Source organism: Myotis yumanensis, unplaced genomic scaffold, assembly GCF_028538775.1.
Source record: "Myotis yumanensis isolate MYYU_CA2020_CCGP unplaced genomic scaffold, mMyoYum1.0.hap1 SCAF_2, whole genome shotgun sequence".
In the NCBI taxonomy this organism is placed as follows: Eukaryota; Metazoa; Chordata; class Mammalia; order Chiroptera; family Vespertilionidae; genus Myotis; species Myotis yumanensis.
Window position 1 is genome coordinate 169,133,809 of NW_027223753.1, and position 24,742 is coordinate 169,158,550.

Here is a 24,742-nt window from a genome sequence, read left to right on the forward strand (position 1 = left end):
GGGGCGGAGGGAAGAGGCGGGCTGGAAGAGGTCAATGGGGGGAAAAGGAGGACATATGTAAACTTTCAACAATAAAAATTTTTTAAAAAAGAAGAACCCCAACCTTTGTCAGAATATCACCAGCTTAACCAACAGGACTGTTACAATACTTTATAGCATTAAAACTCAAGCATATAGTTTTCTTTCGGTTCCTGGACCCAATTCCAACATGTGTGTGGAGGCTTCCCCACACCAACAAGTAATTCTAGGACACCAGCAGGGTTTCCAAAAATTCAACTAAATTCTGACAATATCTACTCAAAGATAGCATCAGATTCCACAGGTAAAGGAAAGGCATCTAGTTCCACAAGACCCTCTCCACTTCAGTCACTAATTGCAAGCCCAGATTGTTACCTGTGCTTCAGACCAACTGCCTATAAATCATAGTTCCCTAGGATCCCCTATTGGGGTTGATTAATTTGCTAGAAAGACTCACAGAACTTAGAAAACCAGTGTACTCACTAGATTACTGATTTATTACAAAGGATATTAGAGGTATAAATCAACAGCCAGATGAAGAGAGAGATAGAGCAAAACACAAAACAAAGGAGCTTATGTTCTGTGGAGCCTTGGACCCAGCACTCTGGCATGTAGAAGCATTTGGTTGCCCAACATGGAAGCTCTCCAAACCATCTCCTTCTGGGTTTTTATGGAGACATTATTACATAGTCATGATTAATTAATTGGCCATTGGTGATTCTTTCAACTTCTATTCCCTCTCTTCTCCCCAGAAACCAGTGAATGGAACTGGAATTTCCAACCCTCTATTCATCCTTGTTTCCCCTGGCAACAAGCCCTCATCCTTAGGTGCTTTCCAAAAGTCATCTTCATTAATACAAACCTAGTGGTTGTGGAAAGGGCCTTTTCATGAATAACTGGACACCCTTTTCACCTTTATGGCTCTGAAGTGTTTTCAGGAAGTGAGGACAAGAGGCTAATTATTATAACAAAAGATGTTTCCATTGGTCAGTAAATTCTAAGGACTTGGGGACCTGTAATCCAAGAACTGTGAATGGCTAAATATATATATACTAGAGGCCCGGTGCACAAAAATTTGTGCACTCGTGGGGGAGTGGGGGTCCCTCAGCCTGTCCTGTGCCCTCTAGCAGTCTGGGACCCCTCGGGAGATAATGACCTGCTGACTAAGGCCTACTCCCAGGTGGCAGAAGGCAGGCCCAATCCCTAGGTGCAGCCCCTGGTCGGGCACAGAGCAGGGCCGATTGGGGAGTTGGGGCACCGCACCCTGTCACACACAGAGCAGGGCTGATCAGGGGGTTGGGGCACCACGCCCTGTCACACACAGAGCCACAGGGAGATCAGGGGGTTGGGGAGCTCCCCCCTATCAGGCACAGAGCAGGGCTGATCAGGGGGTTGGGGAGCCTTCCCCTGTCATGAACAGAGCAGGGCAGATAGGGAGATTGTGGCTCCGCCCCCTGTCACACACAGAGCCGCAGGGCGATCAGGGGGTTTGGGCGCTGCCCCCTGTCACGCTGATCCTGGTGCTGGGAGGCATATTACCCTTTTACTATATAGAATAGAGGCCTGATGCATGGGTGGGGGCTGGCTGGTTTGCCCTGAAGGGTGTCCTGGATCAGGGTGGGGGTCCCCACTGGGGTGCCTGGCCAGTCTGGGTGAGGGGCTGAGGGCTGTTTTCAGGCTGGCGGGTGACTGAAGCTCCCAACCGCTCCTTTTTTTCTTTTTTTCTTTTATTTTTATTCTGGGCCAGCTTTAGCTCTGAGGCCTCGGCTGCTGAAAGCAGGTTTCTGTCCTTTGTTTACCTTCTGTATTTGATACAATGTTGCAGTTGGCTGGCTGAAGCCCGGCTGACTAAAGCAGGTTTCTGGGGTTTTGTTTAGCTTCTATATTTGCAACATAGTTGCTTAGAGTTGCAGCTGAGAGGTCTACAAGGCAGGCGGGGAATGTTGGAGTCCGCAGTCACTGGAGCAAGCAAGCCCTCCCTGTTTGCTTCAGTGCATGGCTGCTGGCTGCCATCTTGGCTGGCAGTTAATTTGCATATCGCCCTGATTAGCCAATGGGAAGGGTAGTGAATGTATGGCTAATTACCATGTTTCTCTTTTATTAGATAGGATATTCACAGTATTGGCAAGTGTCCTTCACATCAAGTCCCACACCTCCTTTTTAAGCCACAGTTTACAGCTATACCAAAATTTCAGAATTTCCCTGGACATGCCTTTCTCTGTCATTTGTTTGCATCTTTATACTTCCTCTTTCTTCTTCCTCAAATACTCTGGCATTTTTTGTGTTTTGGGAGTTCTTACTCAACCTCTAAAACCTGTCTCAAATCTCATACATACTGTGAGAAACATTTTCCAAGGAGAGTTTGTTAGCCTTCTCTTCCTCAATGCCCTCATACTACTTGAAACCAGCACAGATCACATTAAGGTATAAATAGTATCTGCCTGCTCCAGCCATTAAACTGAGGAACATGATTTTATCATGGTATCCTCTCTGGCCTTAGTACTAATGCTGTTATTTAAAACAATTTTCACTGAGTGATAGGTGACTGAATATTATTATAGTTTGTTACTATCTAGAACAAGAAATCTATCATCAGAAGAATGGAGAGTTATACCCATTAACTGTTTAGAAGTAACTGTAGAATTGCAATAAAGTTGAATAGAATTTATTCATTTAATTCAACAAGAACTTACTAAGAACTTACATAGAGTTAGAGCTCAAGAGTATATGGAGAAAACTTAAGGTAAATAACATTGAGTAGGTAGAGAGAGAGCTAAATTTAGAAGACCTTAATGTACTGTGTATAAAGTCTGAATTTATATGTTAGGGTTGTTCATTCGGGAGCAAAATTAATGATAATCTTAATGAAAATTTTTTTTCAGAGATAAGGCAAATTATAATATAAACAAAATTGCAGAAAGTGCTTAAAACACTTCAATAACAAAATTCTAGTACTTTATGTACTCAGTTATACATAGAAAATTGATGCTGTGATTACAAATCATATTCATTACGCTATAATAAGTTTCAAAAGTTCAACAACAGTTTATCAGTTAATTGAAGTAAATACTATGCATCAAAGCAACAAAATATTAAAAAGTTAGCCTAGAATGAGACCATCTGCACTTTTACAAATTGTATTCTTTAAAAATAATAATAATAAATTCGGTTTTAGTAATGTCTTGGGTTATAAATATTTTTTAATGAAGGAGCATAAGGTCTCTTATTTAGGTAAATTTACTTACTATATTGAATTATAAATTTCAATAACTACTAAAGCCCTTATAAGAATAAGAACTAGAAGAAAAAAAGATGATCTGCAACAGAATTGGATTTAATTAAAAGACTATGTCCATAGAATTCCACTGTAGACAGGCCAATGTAATGGGACAGACTGTCATCTCTTTTCTAATAAAATCTTGGGTTGTTGAAGTCTTGAAAAATAAACTCATGTTTGAAATTTCCATGAAAAAATTCACTGTGGAGACTAATTATGACATCCTGGGAATAAGCAGCTAGTTTTCATCTCAAAACCCCACACAGTTTGTAATCAGCTTACAAGGGCTGCTGTTCCTGGAGATATTCTGACTTTCCAGCCCATGTACTGTGTGTGGGGGGAGAATTTAGAGTTTCTGTTTATGACTTATCCATTTGTTTGTATTCTGGAGGGATTCAACGGATTTTTATTCTGCTCTGCATATTCAGTCCTATGTGGCATTTCTAGTTTGAAAGTTGATGAATTGGGGATGAGTAGATTAATGGTTAGATATTTTTCTTACATTGTAAGAGAAAGCATGCTTCATAAATCATGCTATATTTCTATTGATCTTTATAGCACTTCTCAGTGGCCCTTATTATGATATAAAATTCACAAACTTACAAAACAGAAATTTCCAGCAAGAAAAAATAAATTTCCTCTTAATACAATGGAAATTATACTCAACCTCATTTGTTGAGGAAATATAAAGAGGAGAAAACGTAAGAAATTAAACCGAGTTCAAGCCTGGTGGCATGGTTCAGTGATTGTCAACCTATGAACCAAGAGGTCACAGTTCAATTCCCGGTGAGAGCACATGCCTGGGTTGTGGGCTCGATCCTCTGTATGGGGCGTGCAGGAGGGGCATTCTCTCTCATCATTCATTGATATTTCTATCCCTCTCACTTCCTCTCTGAAATCAAGAAACTGAGTTCAAAATTTCAGACTCCTACTATTTTATTATACTTTTTATTCCTCAATATGCTTAATTTTCATGTTTAGAATCCTAATTAATAACAACAATGTATTGAACATTTACTACTTAGAGGCTTCTGTGTTACTTCCTATGATCCAGAGAAGATGCAAATATAAAAGTAAAATAAACAATCCTTCCCCTGAAGGAATTTAAAATTTTCAGTAGAGAGATAAACAAATGCTAATATGAATTAAAGTGTAATGAGGACCATGAGACTGTTATAAAGTGCTGTGGAATCATGGAAAAGGAAACATTAGTGATAGGGAGGCTCAAAGATGGCTTTAGACAAGCTGAGATGTTTAAACTAGATTTTAAAGAAAGGGGAAGATTTATGATTAGTGAGAAGGAGGAAGACCTCTTATCTGCACTGATGAAAAACCATAAATTAAGCATCATAGTGAAAAAAATGTTGTCCACACACAGAGAGTGTAGATTGTAGTATAACAGAAAAGTGAGTTCAGATCATGTTTGTAAAGAACTTTGAGTATTGTGCTAAGAAATTGGACTTTAAAGTCTTTGGGAAAACACAGGCCCTTAAAGATCACATTTAGAGTCAGAAAGATCCCACAAGAACAGAGTAAATTGTGGAAAAATAACTGGAATAAAGAAAAAAAATAGTTAGGGCTTCTTGTTTTAGTCCAGGCAAATATAAAGACCACTTGCACAGTACTGGAGTTCTAGCCAAATAAAATAGGAAAGAAAAAGGAATAAAGGCAACCAAATTGGAAAGGAAGAAGTAAAGTCATCTCTATTTGAAGATGATAGATCTAATATATAGAAAAACCAAAAGATATTTCTCCCTATCTCTATCTCTATCTCACACACATACACATACACATACACACACACATACAGACACATACACACACACACAAACATACACATACACACATACACATACACACACATACACATACACACACATACACACATACACATACACACACATACACATACACATACACACACATACACATACACACACATACACATACACATACACATACACATACACACACATATACACACACAACTGTTAGAACTAATGAGTGATCAAAGCAAAGTGGCAGGGCACAAAGTCAATACTAACACACAAAAAATGCAACTTTAATTCTATACACCAACAATGAACAGCCTGAAAAGAAATTACAAAAGCAATTACATTTACAATAGCACCAAAGGAATAAAACACTTGGAAATTAACTTAAGGAGGTGAAAGACTTGCATAATTAAAACTACAAAACATTACTAAAAGAAAATAAAGGACACATAAATGGATACACAATCCATATTCATGGATTGGAAAACCTAATATTGTTAAAATATCAATATTACCCAAGGCAATCTACAGATTCAATGCAATCCCTATCAAAATCTCAATGGTATTTTTTTTGCAAAAATAGAAAACCTATCCTAAAATTCATATGGAATCTCAAGGGACCCTAAATAGCTTCTGATTTCAAAAGTTACTATAAGGCTACAGTGATCAAACAGTGTGGAATGGGGGAATATATATATATCAAATAGACCAATAAAAAAATAGAAAGCCCAGAAATAAACTCTCATTTAACATACAGTCAAATGATTTTTGACAAGGGTGCCAAGACCATTCAATGAGGAAAAGACAGTCATTTCAACACATGTTGCTGAGAAAATTGGTTATCCACATGCAAAAAAAAAAAAAAAAAAAAAAATGAAGTTGAACTCTTACCTAAAACCATATGCAAAAGTTAACTCAAAATAAATTAAATGCAGGGCTGAAAACAATAAAACTCGAAGAAGAAAGCATAAGACAAAAACTTAATGACACTGGATTTGGCAATGATTTCTGGGATATAACACCAAAGGCATAGTTTAAAAAAAAGAAAAGAAAAAAAAGGACCTTGTGAATATTTAAATATTTCTGCATCAAAAAACAATATCAACAGAATAAAAAGGCAACCACAGACATGGATGGTGTGGCTCAGTTGGTTGGAGTGTCATCCCCTACACCAAAAGATGGTAGGTTCGATTCCTGATCAGGGCACATAGCCAGGTTGTAGATTAGATATCCAGTTGAGGCACATGGAGGAAGCAAAGGATCAATGTTTCTTTCTCCTCTCTCACATAGATGTTTATCTATCTATCTATCTATCTATCATCTATCTATCTATCATCTATCTATCATCTTTCTATCTCCTTTCCTCCCTTCCTCTAAGATCAATTAATATTTTTTAAAAAGGCAATCCACAGAATGAGAGAAAATATTTCTAAGTTATAAAACTGATAAGGGATTAACATCCAGAAAATAGAGATAACTCCTAAAACTCAACAACAACAAAAAAAGACAAATAATCCAATTCAAAAATGGGCAAAGCACTGTTCTCAAAACTGCCTGGTACTGGCATAAGAACAGACATATAGACCAATGGAACAGAACAGAGAACCAGAAATTGACCCAAGCCATTATGCTCAATTAATATTTGACAAAGGGGGCAAAAGCATACAATGGACTTAAGACACCTCTTCAATAAATGGTGTTGGGAAAATTGGACAGATACATGTAAAAAAATAAAACTAGACTACCAACTTATACCATACACAAAAAATAAACTCAAAATGGATAAAAGAGTTAAACATAAGATGGGAAACCATAAAAATCTTAGAAGAATCCATAGGCAGCAAAGTATCAGACATGTCTTGTAGCAATGTCTTTATTGATACTAAGACAATGGAAACTAAAGCAAAAATAAACAAATGGAACTACATCAAAATAAAGCTTCTGCACAGCAAAAGAAACCATCAACAAAAGAATAAGAAAGTCCATTACATGGGAGAACATATTTGCCAATGATATTTCAGATAAGGGTTTAATCTCCAAAATTTACATAGTACTTATACAACTTAACCAAAGGAAGATAAATGATCCAATCAAAGAAATGGGCAAAGGATCTAAATAGACACTTTTTGAAAGAGGATATACAGAAGGCAGAGAGACATACTAAAACATGCTCAGAATCACTAATCATCTAAGAGATGCAAATCAAAACAACAATGAGATGCCATCTCACACCTGTCAGAAAGGCTATCATCAACAAATCAACAAAGGACAAGTGCTGGCAACGATGCAGAGAAAAAGGGACCCTCGTGAACTGCTGGTGGGAATGCAGACTGGTGCAGCCACTGTGGAAGACAGTAGGGAGTTTCCTCAAAAAGTTAAAAATGGAACTCCCATTTGACCCAGTAATCCCACTTCTAGGACTGTATCCCAAGAAACCAGAAACACCAATCAGAAAGGATACATGCACCCCTATGTTCATAGCAGCACAATTTACAATAGCTAAGATTTGGAAACAACCTAAGTGCCCATCAGCAGATGAGTGGATTAAAAAACTGTGGTACATCTACACAATGGAATACTATGCCACTATAAAAAAGAAGGAACTTTTACCACTTGCAACAGCATGGATGGAACTGGAGATCATTATGCTAAGCAAAATAAGCCAGTCAGAGAAAGATAAATATCACATGATTTCACTCATATGTAGGATATAACTATCAACATAATTTGATGAACAAGAATAGATCCAGAGACAAATGGCGGGGGGGGGGGGGGGGTTAGAGAGCAACCAAAGGACTTGTATGCATGCATATTAGTATAACCAATGGACACAGACACTGGGGTGGTGGGGGCTTGCTAGGGTGGGAATGGCTGAGGGGAGGGGGTCAAGCAGGGAAAAAGGAGACATATGTAAAACTTTAGACAATCTACACTAATAAAAGAGAAACATGGTAATTAGCGTACGACCGCTACCCTTTTCATTGGCTAATCAGTGAGTATATGCAAATTAACTGTCAGCCAAGATTGTGGTTAATTTGCATATACCGGCTCTGAGCGAAGACTGAAGACAACGTGGAAGCCAAGGGCTATAGAAGGGAGCAAAGTAGAGGCCGGCGACACAGTAAAGGAGCCAAGGCTGCAGAGGCAGGAAGCGGGAGGGGAAACCCAGCCACAGCGGCTGGGAGTGGGAGGGGAAACCAGGCAGCAGCGGCTCCGGGCGGGTTGGGAAAACCCACCAAGATGGAGCTGCTGGGGGCGGATTGGGCAAATCCACCAAGATGGAGCGGCTGGGGGCGGGAGCGAAGCCCGCCTCAGCGGGTTTTGCTCCCTTCTCTGCTTTCCTCCAGCCACAGTAAGCCCTATTCTTGCAGGAATCTTCCTGCAACAGGCCTCTAGTCTATAATAATAAAAGCATAATATACTAATTTTTTAAAAAATGACAATGAGGCACCATTTCACACCTGTCAAAATGGCTATCAACAACAAATCAACAAAGGACAAGTGCTGGCGAGGATGTAGAGGAAAAAGAACCCTCTCTCACTGCTGGTGTGAATGCAGACTGGTGCAGCCACTGGGGAAAACAGTATGGAGTTTCCTCAAAAAAATTTAAAAAATAGAACTCCCATTTGACCCAGTAATCCCACTTCTAGGAATATATCCCAAATAATCAGAAACAACAGTCAGAAAGAATATACGCACCCCTATGTTCATAGCAGCACAATTTATGATAGCTAAGATTTGCCCATCAGCAGATGAGTGGATTAAAAAACAGTGGTACATCTACACAATGGAATACTATGCTGCTGTAGAAAAGAAAGAACTCTTACCATTTTCAATAGCATGGATGGACCTGGAGAGCATTATGCTAAGCAAAATAAGCCAGTCAAAGAAAAATAAGTATCACATGATCTCACTCATTTGTATAATATAATGAATAACATAAACTGATGAACAAAAATAGATCCAGAGACATAGAAGCATTGAACAGACCATCAAACCTCAGAGGGAGGGGGAGAGGGGCTTAGAGATCAACCAAAGGACTTATATGCATGCATATAAGCATAACCAATAGACATAAACAGTAAGGGGGTTGAGGGCATTTGCTGGAGGGTGGAGTAGGCCAGGGAGAGGTCAATGGGGGAAAAGGAGACATATGTAATACTTTCAACAATAAATAATTTTTTTAAAAAAATTGGCAAAGGAATATGAATAGACATTACTCTAACAAAGATATATAAGTAGAAAATAAGCCTATGAAAAGATGATCAATATCACTAATCACTAGGAAAATGCAAATCAAAGCTACAGTGATATACCACTGCATACCCATTAAGATAGCTACTGTCAAAAAATAGAAAACAAGTGTTGGCAATTATGTAAAGAAATTGAAACCCTAATGTACTATTGGAGGAAATGTAAGATGATATATCCACTATGGAAAACAGAATGGCAGTTTCTCAAAGAATTAAAAATAGTATTACCATATGATCCAGATTCTAGGTTATGTACCCAAAAGAAATAAAAGCAGGGTCTCAAAATATGTGTTTACACCATTTATCAAAACAATCCAAGTGCCCATCAAGGAATGATGGTTAAGCAAAATGTAATATACATACAAAGAATATTATTCATCTTTATAAAGGAAGGAAATCCTTCATATGCTACAATATGGATAAACCTTGAGGACATTACTTTAAATAAAACATTACAGTAAAAAAAAAAAAGACAGATACTGTCTGTGAGATAATAGGAATATATATGTTAGTCCCTGGTTCCTGGCACAGAGCTCCTAAAACCTTTCTAATTGATAAGAGCACTAGGAGCATTTTTTTTGTTCTAATGAGGTGACTCTGGGTGGATTCCTGGATGGGGGCTGGTCACCCAAAAGACTGAGTCATGATTAGAAGCTTGGACTGTTCAGCTCCTCTCCACCTTCTCCAGAGAGGGGCTGGAAATGAAGTTAATAATTGATCATGCCTATGTAAGAAAGCCTCCCATAAAACCCCAATAGTATGGGAATCAGGCAGTTTCCAGTAGGCAAAAACATCCACAACATGGGTGTGGGGTACCCTGATTTCACAGGGACAGAAACTTCTGTGTTCTTTTTTACCTGGCTATCCATCTGTATGCTTTAGCATATCCTCTAAAAACCTACTCAACATAAGTAAATGTTTCCCTGAGTTCCATGAGCCACTCCTAAGAGTTGCTCTACCAATTTAGTCAAACCAAAAGATGGGTGGTTGGAATCTCTGCTTTATAGCAGTTGGTCAGAAGTGCAGGTGATAACTTGGGCTTTTGACTGGCATCTGAAGTGTGTGTGGGGTTGGGGGTGGGGGATGGAGAGACATTTTGTAAGACTGAGCCTTTAACCTGTGCAATCTGATGCTATCTCCAGGTAAATAGTATCAAAATTGAGCTAATTTGTAGGCCATCCAGAAAGCATCACAGAGAATTGCTTGGCCGATGTGTGGGGAACCTTTCCTCATATTTAATTGAGTCTTAAAACCTTTGCACTTGCAATTCCACTTATATGAGGTATTTAAAATAGTCAAAATCTTAGAGTTAGAAAGTAGAATGGTGGCTGCCACAGACTGGAGAAAGGGAAAATAGAATTATTGTTTAATGGGTATAGAGTGTCAGTTTGACAAGATGAAAAGAGTTATGAAGATGGACGATGGTGATGGTCACACAATATTAGGAATGTATTTAATACCACTGCACTGTACACCTAAAAAATGGATAAGATGGCAAATTTTATGTTACATGTGCTTTATCACAATAAAATAAGATATCCTATATAATAAAGTGGTGATATGCAAATTGACCATCACTCCAACACACAAGATGGCCGCCCCCATGTGGCCACAAGATGGCCTGCAGGGGAGGGCAGTTGGGGGGGACCAGGCCAGCAGGGGAGGGCAGTTGGGGGGGACTGGACCAGGAGGGGAAGGCAGTTTGGGGTGACCAGACCTCCAGTGGGGGGCAGTTGCGGGGGACCAGGCCTGCAGAGGAGGACTGTTGGGGGCGACCAGACTGGCAGGGGAGAACAGTTGGGTGTGACCAGGTCTGCAGGGGAGGGCAGTTGGGGACCATCAGGCCAGCAGGGGAAGGCAGTTGGGGGCAAGATCAGGCCAGCAGGGGAGGGCAGTTGGGGGGCGAGATCAGGCCAGCAGGGGAGGGCAGTTGAGGGCAATCAGACCAGCAGGGAAGCAGTTAGGTGTTAATAAGGCCAGCAGGGGAGTGGTTAGGGGGTGATCAGGCTGGCAGGCAGAAGTGGTTAGGGGTAATCAGGCAGAGAGGCAGGCGAGCTGTTAGAAGCCAACTGTCCTGGATTATGAGAGAGATGTCCGACTGCTGGGATCCCAGATTGGAGAGGGTGCAAGCTGGGCTGAGGGACACCCCCTCCCCCTCACTGAGTGCACAAATTTCATGCACCGGGCCTCTAGTATTCGATAATAATTAGAAGAATTTTCATAATGAAAAGCATTAATTTTTATCTTAAGCGAATATAAAAGGCAAGACTGTATAATTTAGCCACAGAGAATCATTTACAAGCTACACTAATATTCTTGCCTAGTAATTTACACAAGATAAATTCTCAATTTGAGTGCAATATTGTATATTATGCTTAATAATTGAATGATAGATTATTTTCAACCTAAATGATTAATGTTATTTGCAATCATTAAAATTCAAAATGATATAAATGATTTATGATTATAATGATAATTCTTGCTTTTTTATAGCAGTATTTATTTAAATAAGATTTTATGGTATAAAAAATATATAACTTTATTTTCTTCAAAATGAGAGATATCTTAATACCACTTATTAAATATCATATCCCTATTGCTTTTAAGTGCCAGATTTGTTACCAAGTAAATTATTTTGTATGTTTGAGTGTGAATAACATTGGACTTTGAGTGAGACTGGGGAAAGGCTATCCAATCATTTTTGGATAAACAAGGCTTTGGTTTACCACAAATAGGTAATTAACTACAGTGTTATTTATGCCTGGCAGTTCAGAAAATTTCCGACAACAGGTACATTAGTCTGCAATCTACAGATTAATCCAGACATGATGTGTCTATGCTCCCTGTATACAGTTTGTTACAAAAACAAAAACAAACAACAACTAAATTTGAAAGTTATTATAGTTTTAAGATCATGTGATACCCACAATGGCAGTGTTTTATCAGCAATTAAATCAGAATAATCTAAAAAAAGAGATATATTCCACGTTGTTGTTTGTTAGTCTCATAAAATGCAGTTATAAAGATAACCTAAAGAAGTAATTATTAATATATTGCTTGGACATGTTTGATATAAGAACCTGTAAAGAAAAAGATTTCACAAGCCCAGCCCACCAAAATGGTGGTTTTTACTATTTTTGCAAAAAAATCATATTGGTTTTCCTCCTGATTTCTTTTAGGCTCAGTTTAATTTTAATGACTTTGAAGATCGGTATGTGAAAGATCCTAAAATATAAAAATTCAGGACTACAGATATGCCTCATATAGATTTTTTTTAATTCACAAATTAGGACTCTCACTGTGGACCTGAATATTGCTCCTTTTTTTTCTTTTGCTTGTTTGCACACCTAAGCTACAGCATTAATTAGTTATATCATTATTTTTCCTTTTATATGGGTTATCTCCTGGCATTGACTCTGTGCATGCAACTGGGATATTAGTGAATATGAACACCCCATTACAATGCCCTGTATTGGTTCTCACAGGACTGCGAGAAAATTTCTTTTAACAATATTATAACAAGCTAGCCAAAACCGGTTTGGCTCAGTGGATAGAGCGTCGGCCTGCGGACTGAAAGGTCCCAGGTTCGATTCCGGTCAAGGGCATGTACCTGGGTTGCGGGCACATCCCCAGTGGGGGATGTGCAGGAGGCAGCTGGTCGATGTTTCTCTCTCATCGATGTTTCTGACTCTCTGTCCCTCTCCCTTCCGCTCTGTGAAAAATCAATAAAATATATTTAAAAAAAAAAAAAAAAAAAACAATATTATAACAAGCTAAATATTTATTATTACAGTTACTAGAGAATGGTATGTAAAACCCATAAATCACACATTTTTCTAATAATCTGAGAACTGATATTTTCTTTTAAATTCTTGTAAATTTTGATGGGCACAGGACCTAAATAGACATTTCTTAAAAGAAGACTACAGATGGCCAATACACATATGAAAAGATGCTCAATGTCACTAATCATGAGAGAAATGCAAATTAAAACCACAATGAGATATTGCCTCACCCTGTTAGAATAACTATATTCAATAAATCAACAAACAAATATTAGGGAGGATGTAGAGAAAAGGGAATCCTTGCGCATTGTTGGTGGGAATGCAAATTGGTGCAGCCATTGTGGAAAACAGTTCCTCAAATAATTAAAAATAGAACTACAATATTGCCTAGCAATTCCACTGCTGGGTTTTTGTAAAAAAAAATCTAAAACACTGATTTGAAAAGATACATACACCCTGATGTTCACTGAAACATTATTTACAATAGTCAAGATATGGAAGCAACCTAAGTGTCCATTGATAGATGAATGGATAAAGAAGTGCTACATGTATACAATAAAATATTACTCAGCTATTAAAAAAATGAAATCTTGCCATTTGTAACAACATGGATGGACCTAGATGGTATTATGCTAAGTGAAATAAGTCAGACAGAGAAAGACAAATAACATATAAATGCACTTACATGTGAAATCTAAAAAAAAAAAAATTAGACTAACAAACAAAATAGAAATAAACTCATAGATACATAGAACTAATTGATCATTGTCAGATGGGAGGGAGCTTTGGTGGAGTGTGAAAAAGGTGAAGGGATTAAGAAGCACAAATTGGAAGTTATAAAAACAGTCACAGGATGTAAAGTACAACATAAGAAATACAGTCAATAAGTAATAACTATGTGTGGTGTCAGATGGGTACTAGACTTATCAGGGTGATCACTTCATAAGTCATATAGATGTCTCATCACTATGTTGTACACCAGAAATTAATATAATATTGTTTGTCAAGTGTAATTAAAAATAATTTCATCCCAGAGAAAAGGTGGCACTTTCTACAAAATTATTACTCAAGGTATTTTTATTAGAAATTTTTCAAAAGACAATATGTAAATAGAAGCACATAATCCTTGTTGTCCTAAATCAAAAGTTTAAATAGAAAGGATTAGGACTTAGAGATTTCCCACAGTCAGTAATTATTTAAATAGTTGGCTAAAGTGGGGTAAGGCATGATCACAGAAATCAATGTGTTGGTAGAAATGAAAATATAAAAACAGCAAAGTTAAAAGTTCAGCAAGTCAAAAGCAAATGAGTCTAAGTCTAGCCACGGCAATCCCTATTTATCATAGACATTTAATTACCTCTGTTAGTGTGTAATGATGGTGTGAGAAAGAGAGGCCAGATTACTAGGAGGGTTTGTTGTGTATAAGAGTAAGTCTAACGCAAGGGGGTTCTCAAAATAACTCTGTAATGTTTTGTATATGTTTGAGATTCTGGTTTATTTTCTTCAGGTAAGTATAATAGTGCCTCCCTCCCCCAAAGAAAGATCTTTAGAATAATGTTTATTCACTAAACTACTCCTGTGAACACCTTCTGTGAGCCAGTCCACTTGTTAGGTACTCTAGATGTGTTAAGCAGAATCTGTGAAGTTACTCCAAGCAAAAGAGATTTTTATGAGCTCGCATGTAAAGGTAGGGATATCAGAAGGGTCAGGGATAAATCTAGTCTCAGGGACATCCAATCCAGGGTATTAAACCTTTTACAATTTCTCTTCTCTTCTTTCTGCTTCTCCCTATCTACTGGCTTCATTCTGTAATGATAGAAGCTCACATGGTCTAACCCACAATTTCAAGCAGTTCTAAGCTTACATTCTCCATTCTCACGAAAGGGACCCAATTCTTTCCTATTGACACCATTTTTAGAAAATAGAAAGGGCTCTAATTGGCCCAGTTTAGGTCACGTGCCATCCCAGAATGTGTGCAGCCCAGGAATTGGTACAATGATTGGTTCATCTGTCTTGCCATGATTGGGACAAGAAGATTGTGATGGTCAACCCAAAACACATGGAGAAGCAGTAGTTTCGCAAAGAAAAGGGGGATCTTATTATCGGAAGAGAAGACGCTCATCACAATGAGAAAATGAAGCTTTACTAAAATGCAGTTCTTGGCTTCAAGCCATTCACTATTTGGCAATAAATGCAATAAAACTGACTAATGCTGTGATATGAGTGCTACACCGAAGGTAATTGTAAAGGCCTAATGGACAAAGATATGGCGATAAAATTTTTACATGTAAAAAAAATGGTAGTTGGCTGGGAAAGATTCCCAAAGAGGTCATATTTGAACAAGGCCTTGAATAATAAAAGGGGATGTGGCAAGTGAAAGGAAACAAGGTCATTCTTAGTGAAGCTGCTGAAACAGACTTTTGAAAAAGATGGAAAACAGAACTGTGCCTTTGGAGCTTGGTTAGTATCCTAGCGTTGTTTTAACAAAAGGGGTATGAGAATAGGAAGTAGATTGAAGAAGAGGGATCAAAAAATAGGTTGACATCACCTTGTAGAGGTTCTTAAATGTTATGGTAATGATTTCAGATATTGTCAGATCAGTCAGATACTCAACTGGTCAACTAGTCACATGTCAAACCTGTGCTACGGAAAGTATCCTAAGCTGAATAAATAGGGAGGACCACTGAGAGGACAGCCACATGTTGCAGTTTACATGTATTCCAATTATTAGACAATTTTATCTACTTTTAACTACCCTAAGTGGTAGGGAATGGCTAAATGACTTTCTGTTGCTATTCTACTATTATGTTCTGTTGCTAACAATGTACCACAAACTAAGTGGTTTAAATTGACATCCATTTATCATCTCACAATTTTCATGGGTCAGCAGTCACCCAGTTGGTAGTAATTTGTTACATCAGCCAGCTGTAGGAAAGAAACACAGAAACCATAGATTGAAGATAAGACTAACAATGTTAAGAGGAAGGAAACTGCAAAAAGAACTGGGCTGTCACTGTTAATACTAGAACCAGCTCTTTGTCAGCAACTTTATAAACAAAATGATGATTTCAAGCAGTCTAATAAAGTCTCTATACCAAGAGAACTATTTGAGATCTCAATTGTTAAAATAGATTTTACCCTAAGTACAAAGTAGAGCCACCATGATTAACAAAACCTTTTAAACTTGTGTTTATTTATTTAATCTTGATCACAACTATTTTTAGGTGTATGCAATGTTAGTAGTTTTTGAGTAGTTTAACAACTTACCGATTCATGGATATAATAAATAAATAATTAAATATACACATTTCTGGGGTACAGGTTTTGTTTTGTTTTGTTTTACTGTTAGGAGTTTGAAGACCATATTCATAAAAATGGAAAGTTTTTAGAAACTCAAGATCATGGACTTGTCATGCTAAAGTTTATATCTTAGAAAATAACTTTAATAGTGGTATGGAAAGTAGGGGTCGAAGAGGACAGAGGACAATTAAGAGGTTCTTGGAGTAGACTATTCACACTAGCTCACTCAGACTGAATTATGGATAAAGGTAGTACAGTATTATAGTTAATACAGTTAACAATCTATTGATAAGCAACATACAGTAATGCCAAATAAGTGGCAGTATTTATGATTTTGTATTAATCCTCATAATAATTCTTTTGGGTAGATCCTATGTTGATCCCATTTTACAAAATCATTTTTGAGCCTTTATTATTGAGCTCAAAATATTTTTTTTTAAATATATTTTATTGATTTTTTACAGAGAGGAAGGGAGAGAGATAGAGAGTTAGAAACAATGATGACAGAGAAACATTGATCAGCTGCCTCCTGCACATCTCCTACTGGGGATGTGCCTGCAACCCAGGTACATGCCCTTGACCGGAATCAAACCTGGGACCTTTCAGTCCGCAGGCCGACGCTCTATCCACTGAGCCAAACCGGTTTTGGCTGAGCTCAAAATATTATTGAGCCCTAACCGGTTTGGCTCAGTGGATAGAGCGTCGGCATGTGGACTGAAAGGTCCCAGGTTCAATTCCAGTCAAGGGCATGTACCTTGGTTGCGGGCACATCCCCAGTAGGAGGTGTGCAGGAGGCAGCTGATCGATGTTTCTCTCTCATCTATGTTTCTAACTCTCCCTTCCTCTCTGTGAAAAATTAATAAAATATATTTTTAAAAATATTATTGATGATTTATTATGGATTTAGCATTTTATTAGTGATTGAGAAAAAAATTAAAATTAAATTGAAGTCAAAGTCTTTTCCAAGGTCATAAAACATTTTTATACTGGCTGATAGCACATTCAGGTCTATTTGATATCTATTTCTAAAGGACAGAATGAAGGGAAGAAAGAAGAGGTTAGCAAAACACATAATAGGGGGAGAGGGGGTAAGAGATCAACCAAAGGACTTGTATACATGTATGTAAGCATAACCAATGGACACAGACAGTAGGTGGTGAGGGCATGTGCTGGGGGGTGGGAGCAGCCAGGTAGAGGTCAGTGGCCAGGGAGAGGTCAATGGGGGAAAAAGGAGACATATGTAATACTTTAAACAATAAATAATTTAAAATTTAAAAAAAACTATGAAATAATTTAGCATTATCATAATTGCTTAAAACTAGTGATCTATCCATTGTCTGGAGGCTGTTGATATGAGAAAAGCAACAAAGCCCTGATAAATAGCAACATGTGATGTCCTGGAATTGTAGCTTTGGCTTATACTAATGAGCTACTAAGAAAAAGAAAGTCATCACATTCAAATACAATAGTTTTCTGTGCAAATTTTCTCAACCATAGCTAATTTGATTTCTAATTACATGAGTGGAATTTAAGCTGTTAGCTCTGTCTGTGATAAGTAATTCAAACAGTACTTTGCCACAGAAAGTAGAATTTACTCTTGGATCAAACATTCCAAAATAGTGTTATAAATATTCCTAAAGTTGGAAATGACCTTGAATATTCATCTTGTTCATTTTTCTACTTTCACCCTTCTCCAGTGGGTCTGCAGGTCAGATCTACATAAAGATTGTTCTAATCCTAACTCCTAGTTCTGAAATATATCAATATAATTAAATACAATACATTATTGAGAGTTTATATGCTAGGTACAATGTGTAGAAAAAGAAAACTAAATTTCCTTGTTAGTCCTTCCTTCTTTAAAAAATAATTATTATGTTTGACATTGGAAAGAAGCAATCCTAAACTCCTTCTTTTATTGTTTTTTTTAGAACTTTTTCTCTTTTTAAAAAATAGATAAACTCACTCCTTCAGTTGCCCCCTAGTTTCACTTTCAGACGAATGATGTGGACTAAAGCATGATCCAAATTGTAATCACCATTAAGACCATTAATTATCTGTGTGCCCTCAACCTAAGCAAGATGTAGAATGTATGTAATTACCAGGATAATTCAAGCCAGGAAAAACATTTTGCTGGATTTGCTAGACTTCTCCCTGACATTTTGATTTATATTTGGGAAGGCCTAGTTCAACTGAATATTCTTGAATGTTTCCATAATCAAAAGAGAACTTTGTCCTCAAAGTCTCTCTAACACCAAGGCCAGGTTACTTCAGCCTGAGACCACCTTTCACTTTAGATGACTAAGTAAAATAACCTTAAGACTTTGTGGTGTGGTGTTTTGTGTGTGTGTGTGTGTGTGTGTGTGTGTTGGTTGTGTTTTTTTTTTTGGCGGGGGAGAGGGACGTGATACTTATATTTGCATTAATTGTGTATACAGTGTATTTCTTATTTCTTATTTCATTTTCTTTTTATTTCACACCTATTTCTCCTTAGCAATAAATAGTTCTCAGCCCAGGATCTGTTAAAGCATTGCTTGTTTTTTATTAAAAAAACACACAGAGAGAAAAGTAAAAGAAAAAAAAGTAAGTAATAATAACAATAATAAAAGTTTCCATTACTTACTTTAAACATTATAAATGCCACTCATTATACAATGTTGCTTTAAATTCATTGGTTCATTTAAATATTATTACAATCCTATGGAATAGGTTCTATTTACACATGAAGAAACTGAGATTCGGGGAGGCTAGTGTGTTAGTCTAGGTCCTCAAGAAGTATGGGATGAAAAGGGCAAACATTTTATTAAAGGAAACATACGTGTGGAAGAAAATAGGGAGGGAGCTGGAGGAGGAAAGGAGGAAAACCAGACCACAATACAAGTCTGACTCACAATAAAAGAGTGAGGAAGAGGAGGTTGGGTGAAAGCATCCTAGACTGTCTGTAGTCTAAGGAAGTTTTGGCAAAATTGTTAGGAGCCGTGAGCCAAAGTCAATGACAAAAGAGAGTGGGTCAGCCTAGTATCTCTGTCACTTTCAGTCACTGGCTAGAGCAACCAGTGGAAGGCATGGCCTCAACCCAAACACAGTAAAAGATTTTAAAGCCAACACGAGAGACAGTTATGCTCCCTGTAGTTCTGGGAGGTGTGATCTTATGGCTGCTACGGCTAGTTACATGGTGGTGCTGAAATTCAACCCTGTATATCCCTAACTCCAGACACCATCCCTTTATCATTAAGGTTATTATATTTCTCATGACCTTTGTTTATATGTTCTCTTGACTTTGGTAATAATATTTTCAACATTTAAAATCAAAATTAGCAACTTTCGGTGGCTTTGAAAAATAGGCTTTGTCATTTCTCTTTTTTAACATTAAGTAAATATTAATTTACTTAATTAATTTCTTTAAGATGGTAAATAATTTAATAATACAATAAACATCTATAATGAAGCTTATATGTCATCATAAATGATGATTCTTAAATACCTAGCACTGCTCTCATGTAGAAAATATTTATCATTTTACCTCAGAGTTTGAATCAATTTAGGAAGTTTTATACAGGGAATAAGATAAATCATGTCTCAAAATATGTTTCTTTCTAAACCAAATCTTCAGATATTTCTACTGGACTCTTAGAATTTGCATGAAATATTGGGATGTAGTTGGATGTGGGAGATGACTAAATGATTTTTTTTCCTGATTCACCCATCAATACCTCATTATTCTACAGCTTGTTCACCTTGGTCACCTTCTTAGAAGACTGGTGAATCTGTTAACTCTTACTGTGCACCAAACCACCCCCCCAAAACAGTGGTTTTAATGAGAAATCTTCCTTTTTCTAAGTTCAATGCTTGTGAATTGACAGAGCTGAGTTAGGCTAATCTAGGCTAGACTCATTTATAAACAAGCAGCTTAGCCATATTTCTTAACTTCACAGTGCCTCGTTTTTCTTGCCTCTCAAATTGGCTTAACCTATTAAGATTATTGTAATAGGTTAAATAGTGCCCCCCAAAAAATCATGTCTATACAGAAATTCAGAATGTGGTCATTTGGAAATTGGGTCTTTGCAGATGTAATCAAGTTAAAATGAGGTCAGGCTGGATTAGGGTGGACCAAATCCGATGATTGGTAGCTTTGTAAGAAGAGGGAAATTTGGACATAAAGACACAGACAAAAGAAAAGAGGATGTGAGACATGGGGGTGAATGCCATATGAAAATGAAGACAGAGATGGAGTGAGGAATCTACAAGTAAAAGAATGCCAAGGATTGCCAGCAACCACCTTGCAGATGCCTTGATTTCAGACTTCTAGCCTCAGAACTATCCTATATAATAAAGAGGTAATATGCAAATTAACCCTCACACCTTCACAAGATGACTGCGTACAACCAGGCTGGCAAGGGAAGGGGTGGGTAGTGAGAGATGACCAAATGACTGAACAAGCAGGCTGCGTGGGGCGACCAGGTCAGCAGAGGGGTTAGTGAAGGATGACCAAATGACTGAACAGCAGGCTGCATGAGGCGACCAGGCCAGCAGGGGGTTTAGTGAGGAATGACCAAATGACTGAACAAGCAGGCTGCGTGGGATGACTAGGCCGGCGGGGGGGCCGTGAGGGGTGACCAGGCCAGCAGGGGAGGCAGTTGGGGATGACCAGGCCAGCAGAGGGAGGCAGTTGGGGGTGATCACGCTGGCACGCAGAGGCAGTGAGGGGTGATCAGGCCAGCAGGGCAGGCAGTTAGGGGTGATCAGGCTGGCAGGCAGGTGAGTGATTAGGAGCCAGCAGTCCAGGATTGTGAGAGGGATCCTAGATTGGAGGGTGCAGGCTGGGCTGAGGGGACACCCCGCCCCCACCCATGCATGAATTTCGTGCACTGGGCCTCTAGTGAAAGAATAAACTTCTGTCATTCTAAGCCACTCATTTTGTGGCAATTTGTTGTAGTAGCCCTAAAAAATGAACAGTTTTGAGGATTAGGTAGAACAATTTATGTACAGAATTTATGGCTGGGCCTATAGTAAGCATGCAAGAAAAGTTATTTTATTTTCATTATCATTATAAATCCAGATTGAAACTCTTAAATGTAAATATGATCAGGGCACATTCCTAAATAAAACTTTTCAGATGCTTTTTAGGGTCCAAATCTTAAGATACCTCAAAATGCCCTGAACAGAGTCTGACCAGACATCCACCTCTGTATACTTCTTTCGTGTTCATTCTCTCTTTTCCAGCTATACAGACCTTTTTCAAATCCTTGTTCTCTCACGTCTGCAGACATTCTAACATGTTATTCGATCTGTCCGGAGTGTTTTTTTCTTTTCTTTTCATTGATTTTAGAGAGAAAAGGAGATAGAAAAAAAATATTAATTTATTGTTTTATTTGCTTGTGCATTCATTGGTTTATTCTTGTATGTGCCCTGACTGGGGAATTAAACCCACAACCTTGGCATATTGGGACAACTCTCTAACCAACTGAGCTACCTAGCCAGGGCCCATTATTCCCTTTTCTTCCCTGGGACACTCTCATCCTTTAGGTTTCTGTGTAAAGTTTTTTAAAGGAGTCTTTCCTGATTAGGAAAGATCCTGCTGACTTACATCCTTTAGTGCCCCCTACTTCTGCTAAGTACATCATACTTGTGGATGTTCATTTGTATTTCTAGGACCACTGTAAACTCTGAAAGAACTAGCTGCTATTGTCTTATTCGTTGTGTTCAGCCACTACCCAGCATGTAGTCTGCCACTAGTTCAATAAATATGTATTGATATTACATAAGTAAATGAATACAATTATTTAAATACAATCTAATCCTATCTAATAAAAGAGAAACATGGTAATTAGCCATACATCTGCTACCCTTCCCATTGGCTAATCAGGGCGATATGCAAATTAACTGCCAGCCAAGATGGCGGCCGGCAGCCATGCACTGAAGCGAACAGGGAGGCTTGCTTGCTCCAGTGACTGAGGACTCCAACATTCCCTGCCTGACTTGCCGGCCTCTCAGCTGCAACTCTAAGCAACTATGTTGCAAATATAGAAGCTAAACAAAACCCCAGAAACCAGCTTTAGTCAGCCGGGCTAAAGCCAGCCAGACCGCAACATTGTATCAAATACAGAAGGTAAACAAAGGCCAGAAACCTGCTTTCAGTGGCGAGGCCTCAGAGCTAAAGCTGGCCCAGAATAAAAATAAAAGAAAAAAAGGAGCGGTTGGAAGCTACAGTCACCCACCAGCCTGAAAACGGCCCTCAGCCCCTCAGCCAGACTGGCCAGGCACCCCAGTGGGGACCCCCACCCTGATCCAGGACACCCTTCAGGGCAAACCAGCCAGCTCCTGCCCGTGCACCAGGCCTCTATTCTATATAGTAAAAGGGTAATATGCCTCCCAGCACTGGGATCAGCAGAGCTGCGAGGCCTCCCGGCACCGGATCAGCGTGACAGGAGGCAGCACCCAAACCCCCTGATCGCCCTGTGGCTCTGTGTGTGACAGGGGGCAGGGCCACAACCTCCCTATCCACCCTGCTCTGTTCGTGACAGGGGAAGGTGCCCCAACCCCCTGATCAGCCCTGCTCTGTGCCTTATAGGGGGGAGCTCCCCAACCCCCTGATCCGCCCTGCTCTGTGTGTGACAGGGGGGAGCTCCTCAACCCCCTGATAGACCCTGCTCTGTGCGTGACAGAGTACGGAGCCCCAACCCCCCTTATGGGCCCTGCTCTGTGCATGACAGGGGGCAATGCCCCAACCCCCTGATTGGCCCTGCTCTGTGCGTGACAGGGGGTGGCGCCGCAACTTCCCTATCGACCCTGCCTTGAGTGTGACAGGGGGTGGTGCCCCAACCCCCCAATCGGCCCTACCCTGAGCGTGACTGAGGGTGGCATTGCAACCTCCCTATCCGCCCTGGTCTGTGCATGACAGGGGGCAGTGCCCCAACTCCCCAATCGGCCCTGCTCTGAGCTCGACCAGGGGCTGCACCTAGGGATTGGGCCTGTCCTCTGCCACCCAGGAGCAGGCCTAAGCCAGCAGGTTGTTATCTCCCGAGGGGTCCCAGACTGCGAGAGGGCACAGGATGGGCTGAGGGACCCCCCTCTCCCCCCCGAGTGCACAAATTTTTGTGCACCGGGCCTCTAGTCTACACTAATAAAAGAGAAACATGGTAATTAGCGTACGACTGCTACCCTTTTCATTGGCTAATCAGTAAGGATATGCAAATTAACTGTCAGCCAAGATGGTGGCCGGCAGCCAGGCAGCTGGAAGCGAACATGAGGCTTGCTTGCTCCAGTGACTGCGGACTCCAACTTTCCCCGCCTGACTTGCCGGCCTCTGAGCTACAACTCTAAGAAACTATGTACTATGTTGCAAATAAGAAGGTAAACAAAACTCCAAAAACTGGCTTTCATTCAGTCGGGCTTTAGCAACATTGTATCGATGTTTTCAGCAACGAGGCCTCAGAGCTAAAGCTGGCCCAGAATAAAAAAAAAAAAAGAAAACAAGGAGCAGTTGGAAGCTTCAGTCACTCGCTTCCGGAAAACAGCCCTCAGCCCCTCAGGCACCCCAGTGGGGACCCCCACCCTGATCCAGGACACCCTTCAGGGCAAACCAGCCAGCCCCTACCCATGCACCAGGCCTCTATCTATATAGTAAAAGGATAATATGCCTCCCGGCACCAGGATCAGCGGAACAGCGAGGCTCCCGGCACCGGGATCAGCGTGACAGGGGGCAGCGCCCAAACCCCCTGATGAGCCCTGCTCTGTGCCTGATAGGGGGGAGCTCCCCAATCCCCTGATCACCCTGCGGCTCTGTGTGTGACAGGGGGTGGGGCCACAACCTCCCTATCCGCCCTGCTCTGTGCCTGGTAGGGGGGAGCTCCCCAATCCCCTGATTGCCCTGTGGCTCTGTGTGTGACAGGGTGTGGTGCCCCAACCCCCACCCCCCCACGGGCCCTGCTCTGTGTGTGACAGGGTAGAGCCATAACCTCTCCATCAGCCCTGCCCCGAGTGTGACAGTGACAGCGCCCCAACTCCCTGATCAGCCCTGCTCTGTGGGTGATAGAGGGTGGCACCCCAACCCCCCTCCACGAGCCTTGCTCTGTGTATGACAGGGTAGAGCCATAACCTCCCCATTGGCCCTGCCCTGAGTGTGACAGGGTGCAGCGCCCCAACCCCCTGATCTGCCCTGCTCTGTGTATGACGGGGGGCGGTGTCCCAACTCCCCTATCGGCCCTACTCTGTGAGTGACAGGGGGGAGCTCCTCAACCCCCTGATCGGCCCTGCTCTGTGCGTGACAGGGTGCGGAGCCCCAACACCCCTGATGGGCCCTGCTCTGTGCGTGACAGGGGGCAGCGCCCCAACCCC